The 7759-nt window shown below is 41.6% G+C and overlaps 1 non-coding gene across 1 annotated transcript; it reads right to left on the reverse strand.

Moving 5' to 3' along the window:
- Window positions 1–4281: 4281 nt before the first annotated feature.
- Window positions 4282–4387, reverse strand: LOC140852708 (small nucleolar RNA R71). Its single transcript, XR_012135610.1, has one exon. It is a non-coding gene; the product is annotated as a small nucleolar RNA R71 (small nucleolar RNA).
- Between the last annotated feature and the right edge of the window lie 3372 nt (window positions 4388–7759).

The following is a 7759-nucleotide window of genomic DNA, read 5'->3' on the forward strand; positions in this document are numbered from 1 at the left end:
AACTTCCATAGTGGATGGATTCCAGATGAACTTCTACAACGGACGGGCTCCAACAGCTGGATTTCTACAACGATCGACCACCTCCAGTGTCCGTCGTACCTCCCCAGCCATCAACCTTCAATAGCATCAGTCAGACTTCAACAATGCCAATCGGACTTCCACAGGATTCTCCAGACTCCTCTAGCGAATGAACCTCCACAACGCCATCCGAAGTCCACTGCTGGTCGACCCTCTGTCGGATTCTTCATGAAACCAGACTTTCCCAACAGAAAGTCCCCGTCCGAGCTTCTACAGTAAATGACTCCCACCTGCAGCATCGGCGCTCTAGGCACCCGATAATAGTGGACTCGTCAGCAACCTCAAAAATATCTGAGCCTCTCTTAGATTGCAGAGATAGAGAGCCATTCCGCTCCTTCAGACGTCCTAGTCGAGCTTCAGCCGTTAGGCCCGAACTCTTTGGCAAGTCACGACAATGGCCACTACCCCACTCCACTCCCTGTAACAGATTCCATGTGGCCCCACCACTCTCTAGCAAGTCACGACAACAGACACCACTCCACTCTCCATAACAAACTTCACGTGGCTCTGAATGGCCCACTGACGCCACTACTCTCCACAACAAACTCCACGTAGCTCTGAACAGCCCACTACCAGATGGTTACAGACGTCGCTGTCAATCAGTTACACTCTCCATTTATAAAAGAGACCCCCAGATATGTTCTTCTCTAAGCTCTAAACTCTATCTCGAAACTCTGCCAAAATCCCATTTGAGTGCTCCATTTCTATTGAGGTAGAGTACTGACTTGAGCGTCGGAGGGTCTTGCCGGAGCACCCCCAACTCTGGTTTAGACTTTCCTTGCAGGTTTCGATGGCGGGCGTGATCCCCTCGACTCCAGCTTCTCCGACGTCGGCAAAATTCTGCACCAACAGAATTGGCGCTAGAGGAAGGGGCTGTGTCTTCGCAGTACCTTTGTTCTTAAAGGAGTGCTCAATGGGACTGTCTTCGGTAACTTCTTCAACATTTTTCTCCTTCTTCTCTTGCCAGATCTCCACCTGATGCCTCCCCGAAAAGCATCCACCAAGCGTTCCACAGTCTCCACGGCCAGATCTCAGCGAGCTCCGCAAGCTCCGGCCTCATCTCCAATTTCCCAGGCTCCTCCTCCTCCGGCAACGGTAGTCGGCATGGAGCAATTTGACTTGCTGGTTCAGCAGGTCAGGGGCCTCACCGAAGCAGTGCAGGCCATGCAGCAGCAGCCGTAGGCATTAGTGCGGCTGGAAAGAGCATCGCTGAAGTTCCAAAATCCGACAACTGGCCGGGCCACTTGGGCAAGTCACCCTGTCTTCTCCGAAAAGGGAAAGCAGAAGGCGGAGAGCCCAGCATCCGATCACAATTCCACCCCCGGAGAGTCTCTACCTCCGTTCCACCAGAAGACCCACGAGACTTGCAGTTGAGAGGACCTCCTGGATCAAACATTCTGAGAGATGAACCGACGGATCGAAGAGCTCTATCATGCTCCTACTGATTACGGTGAGGATATCTACACTGTCCCTCCTTTCTCTCAAATGATCATGCAGAAACCAATCCCATCTAACTTTAAGCTCCCCCAATTCGAGAGCTACGATGAGACCTCAGATCCGATTGACCACCTGGAGGCCTTTCGGACAATGATGCTGCTCTATGGCATGTCAGACACCATCCTGTGTCGAGCTTTTCCGTCTACCTTGAAGGGAGTGATAAACACTTAATTTAAGTCATTTAAAGTAGAAAATTATATTTAATTTATTTTATTTATTAAGAATTTGATGCTTCTTTTTTATGTTTTACAAGAAAGTGATCGTTGATACAAAGAGTCTGATTCGCAGATCAAGAAGAAAATTAGACTTAAAATAAAATTAAAATAAAAGAAGGATGCATACGGTATTATAGAAAATGAAGATACTATGTAAGGAACCCAAAAAAGATATAGGCATCATTTTAAAGAAACAAAAGTTTTTTTTTGTAATCAAAAAGGAGTGCTTCCTAACAGCTAATGCGCAGCATCGCAGCAGCGCGGGCACGCAGGCGCACGGCATCGCTGCAGTGCAGGTGCAGGCATGCAGGTGCATGGCATCGCGGGCGCGTGGCATGGCAGGATCACGGGGAATTATGCTGGTGGACACAGTGGTGAACAGGCACTCATGATAGCAGATGGATCTGAAAAAGAAAAAAATATAATACTTGAAAATACTTCGAGAGGAAGAATTTGTATTTTTTTTATTTACTTATAATCTTTCCAACTCATCTATCCATCTTTTAGTCCTTAGTATTTTCTTTAGTCCCACATGTGAAAACCATGTAAAACTCATCCCTCCTAACACCTATAAAAAGGCTCTTGTACTCTAATTTGAGGATGATCCCAGAAATTCTTCTAGAGCCTTGCATAGAGGAAGAGAAAGGGACTACTCCATGAGCAGATAGGCTAGCAGTCTCGGGAGTGGAGAAAAAATTTTGTAACGACACAGAGATGGTTTATTATTCTAAACATTCTTGTATTTCTTTATATGCAATAAAGATTATGCTTTTTATTTAAATCATCATGAGTTCTTTATTTGCTCTCTTTTATATGCTTTTATTTATGCTTTCCTGTTAGATTAATATTAGGATCAACTTTTACTTTCTGAAGACGTGCCGTGATCTACAGGTACGGAGCATGTCGATGAAAGAAGAGTTATTTATCTAGTACTTTTCGGAGACGCACCATGATCTACGGGTACGGGGTGTGCCGAGGAAAGATGGATATTTTTTCTAAGATTAATCACATCTATTTAATTAAAAAAAAGAGATACAACTCTACTAGTGCAAAATTAATTCAAAACTTCCGAGCTCTTTATTTTCTAATTACATCAATTTTTAGATAATTTATTTTCTAAATCAAAACAATGCTTCTTTCTTTTATTTTGCAATCTCAATTTAGCCCAAGGTCTCTGAGGATACGATCTCGACTCATCCTACCTACGTAGTGAGTAGAGTTATTTTTGATACTATCAATGACTACGCATCAAATTTTGGTACCATTATCGGGGACCTTAGCACGGTTGAATTAAAAAAAAAAAAACCACTGACATTTCATAACACTTAACTAAACTAGCATAACCTCAAATATAAAAATTTCTAACTTGATTGGACACCTTGTTTCTTTGTATTGCATCTCCATAATTAATTTTAAGGGTGCAACCCAGTAACTAAGATAAGATGGAGATTTGATCATCCTTCCTTGGCCCACAAATCACTCCCTTGCATTTGCATAACCTAGACCTTAATCTAAAATTAATTAGACGTTGAGCCCTAAGGATTTCGAGCTCATTAGGACAAATGACCCTGAGAGTTGAACCAGGTTAGACTTGGTCAGCTAACTGGTGTCTAGGCAAGTGGTTTGCAGGACGACTGGGTCCGAAGGAAGGTGATTTTTAATTGGTTCCATTCACTGATCTGGCCAATTTAATTGATGTCTAAGGAAAGCAACGGGGGGACTCCCACCAACCTTACACTTATCTGGCCAGTTGGTTGGTCAAGCACCGACTTGGAGGGCTTGAAGGCTAACTACAGTTAGGAGCTGTCTAGAACTAGGGTAACTTTAGGATAGAGAGTTCACTGCGTGCTAACTTGATTGTAATTAAAATCTAACCACAACTAATTCTTCTATTAGTTTTAAGACTTCTTAGGATCTTTTCTTTAGAACTCTTTTCTCTCTTCTCTCTCTTAATAAAAAAAAATATTAAAAAATCCTTAACAGACTAGGATAGTCCTACATAGACCTTTTAGTTGCATGTTAGGTCGACGATCACTAAAACCTGACTTGCAACCATTAGACGAAGAATTAGAAAAGACTCTTAGGACTATCCGAGTTAGAAACATGGCTGCACCTGGTGAGGCTAATTCTCCATGCTCATTGAGAGAATATTTCACTCCATCCTCGTATACCTACTCTCTATGCATTCAAGCACCTCCAGTAGAAGCTACCCAATATGAGATTAAGTCTAGCATTATTCAAATGTTGCCATCGTTCTATGGACTTAGTAACGAGGACACATATAAATATTTGGATGAATTTCTTGAAATTTGTACCACAGTAAAAATCCAAAACTTCTCAGATGATGCCCTTAGGTTGAAACTATTCTCTTTCTCACTTAAGGACAAAGCCAAGCATTGGTTAAACTCCTTAGACTCTATAACCATTTCAACCTGGGAACATCTTCAGAGAGAATTTCTCAAGAAATACTTTCCAATTGGAAAAACAAATCAAATTAGAAAAGCTATCACTAGTTTTTTCCAATTGGAGGGTGAACTTTTTCATGAGACATAGGAAAGGTTAAGGGACCACATTCGTAAATGTCCATACCATGCTGTCCCTAAATGGCAACTTTGTCAGTATTTTTGTGATGGTCTATCAGAGAAATACCGACAAATGGTTGATGTATCATGTGGTGGGACATTCATGCTAAAGAGTGAGGATGAAGCCTGGCAGCTCTTTGAAACACTTAGTGAGAATTTCCTACATCATATGTCTGCCACCTCTAGAGAACAACCCATGCCTCAACAAAAAAAAAGTAGAATTTATCAGATTGGAAATATCATAGATATCCACAGTAAGGTAGATGAACTGTCCCAAAAATTAGACCATCTTTTAAATACTGGACAATCTCCGATTCCACCTAATCCAATCCAAGAAGTTTATGCATTGTGTGCAAGTCGAACCATTTTGTTAGTGAATGCCCAGCCGCACCTCAATTTTCTGAGTTTGTGCACGAGCAGGTTCAGCAAGCTCAAGTCCAACAAGCTCGCAGATCAAAAAATGATCCATATTCGAACACTTATAACCCCGACTGGAGAAACCATCCAAATTTTTTTTGGAGATCACAACCAGTGGTTGGTCTTGCCGCACCTCGACCTCAATATCAGGACCCAACATATAGGAATGGACCATACCATCAATTTTAAAATGCTCCTCAACCGTCTACTACTGGTCATAGCTCAGCTTTTGAGGAAAAAGTTCTGAAAGCACTAGAATGATTAGAAGTCAACACTCAGACCCTTAACTCCCACACATAATCCATTGTTAAGCTAGAGACCTAAATAGGTCAACTAGCGACTGCATTCAGTAGGAGGGAAGGAGGAAAATTACCTAGCTAACCCGAGAGCAACCCAAGAAGGCAATTTGTGATTGAGAGCTCTAATACCCCAGAAGCATTTTCTGAACACGCCAAATCAATCATCACTCTGAAAAGTGGGAAGGTTATTGAACACACTAGTAAAACCAATGAGACCGACCCTAAACCTCTAACCGAAGCCAAATCACCCAAGAACAAGGAGGACCTTAAAATAGAGAATGAACCAACTGCATCGGAATCATCTTACTTGCCTAAAGCTCTATTTTCGGATGTCCTGAAAGACCCTATTCCTGTAGATAAGAAGGGAGGAAGACTCGATGAGATGTTGGAATTGTTTAAGCAAGTCCAAATTAATCTTTCCCTTCTAGATGCAATCAAACAGGTCCCTGCTTATGCCAAATTTTTGAAAGATTTGTGCACCCAAAAACGTAAATCTAGATCACAAATCCCAAAGAAAGTATGCCTCACTGAACAGGCTAGTTCTGTCTTCTAGCATGCCACTCCTCCAAAGCTTAAGGACCCAGGAGCCCCCATCATTTCCTATGTTATAGGAGATTATCACATTGAAAAAGCTCTTCTGGACTTAGGGGCAAGTGTCAATCTTTTACCTAGTTCGGTGTATGAACTTTTTGGATTTGGAGAATTGAAACCCACATCAGTCACACTGTAATTAGCCGACAGATTAATTAAGGAACCACGTGGAATGCTTTAGGATGTCTTGGTCAAGGTAGATGAGTTTTACTTTTCAGTTGATTTTTTGATTCTTGACATGGAACTAAGTGGCAACCCAAGATAAATTCTCATTATCTTAAGATGACCCTTCCTAGCTACGGCAAATGCATGCATTAATTGTAGGACAGGAGTCATGGACGTATCGTTTGAGAATAAGAAACTGAGACTGAATGTGTTTGGTGCTTCCAAGGACCATCAATGGATAGTTGCTTCGAAGTAGATACACTAGAAGACATTATAGAAGATGCAACACCCACAATTCTAGCACCAGACCCCTTAGATACTTGCTTGGCTCATTTTGGAGTGTATGACTTTGAGGGATATATGAAAGAAGTTAACACCTTGTTGGATACACCACACGATAAGACCACTCCTCCATGGACAATCAAGTATGAGCCATTTTCCATATTAGCCAGTACACCAATAGTCCCATCTTTAGAATCACCACCTATGTTAGAATTGAAACCCCTTCCTGCTACGCTCAAGTATGTATTTCTAGGACCCAATGACACCCTCCCGGCAATCATTGCATCAGACTTGACCCCTAATCAGGAAGCACAATTGGTTGGTATTCTGAAGGAACACAAAGAGGCTATCGGTTGGTTCATTGCTGATTTAAAAGGAATTGACCCCTCCATTTGCATGCACCATATTCATTTTGAGGCAAATGCCAAACCCCATCGAGATATGCAGAGGAGACTGAACCCAAACATGCGTGAAGTAGTAAACAAAGAGGTGGTAAAGTGGTTAGATGCTGGAATCATCTACCCCATATCCAATAGTAAATAGATCAGTCCCACTCAAGTAGTACCTAAGAAATCAGGTATTACTGTGGTTGAGAACGAAGAAGGTGAACTGCTTCCCACTCGCATATTATCTGGATGGCGAGTATGCATAGATTATAGAAAACTAAATGCTGTTACTAGGAAGGATCATTTTCTATTGCCATTCATCGACCAAATCTTAGAACGGTTAGCAGGGCAAAGTTTTTTCTATTTTCTTGATGGTTATTCAGGGTACAATCAAGTATCTGTATTTTTGGATGATCAAGAAAAGACTATCTTCACCTGCCCCTATGGCACTTTCGCTTTTCGGTGTATGCCATTCGGGCTCTGCAATGCATCTGCTACATTTCAATGGTGCATACTGGCCATTTTTTTGGATATGGTAGACAAATGTCTTGAAGTTTTTATGGATGATTTTTCTGTGTTTGGAACCACCTTTGAGGATTGTCTCCATAATCTTTCCAAAGTTCTTAAACGGTGTATGGAGACAAATCTCATCCTAAGTTGGAAAAAGAGCCATTTCATGGTGTGAAAAGGAATTGTATTAGGACATATTATTTCTGAAAGAGGGATCGAGGTAGATAAAGCCAAAGTTGAGGTCATTTCAAAACTACCACCCCCTACTTTGGTCCAACAAATACGATCCTTCTTAGGTCATGTCGGATTTTATAGACGCTTCATCAAAGACTTTAGCAAGATTTCAAGACCCCTGTGCAATCTGTTGGCCAAGGACATACCATTTATCTTGGACGAAGACTGTTTGAAAGCATTCAACACATTATGAACAGCCCTGACAATAGCATCCATAATAAAATCCCCTGACTGGTCCATTTCATTTGAGATTATGTGTGATTCCTCTGACTTTGCAATAGGTGCCATCTTAGGCCAAAAAATTAATAAGAAGCCACATGTGATCTATTATGCTAGCAAGACTCTTTTCGATGCTCAATTAAACTACACCACAACAGAAAAAGAGCTACTAGCAGTAGTGTTCGCCCTTGAAAAATTTTGCTCATATCTGTTAGGGTCTAAGGTTCTAGTTTACTCGGATCATGTGGCTCTAAAACATCTCCTCTCAAAAAAAGATACTAAAC

The sequence above is a fragment of the Elaeis guineensis genome, chromosome 11 (assembly GCF_000442705.2).
Source record: "Elaeis guineensis isolate ETL-2024a chromosome 11, EG11, whole genome shotgun sequence".
Lineage (NCBI taxonomy): Eukaryota > Viridiplantae > Streptophyta > Magnoliopsida > Arecales > Arecaceae > Elaeis > Elaeis guineensis.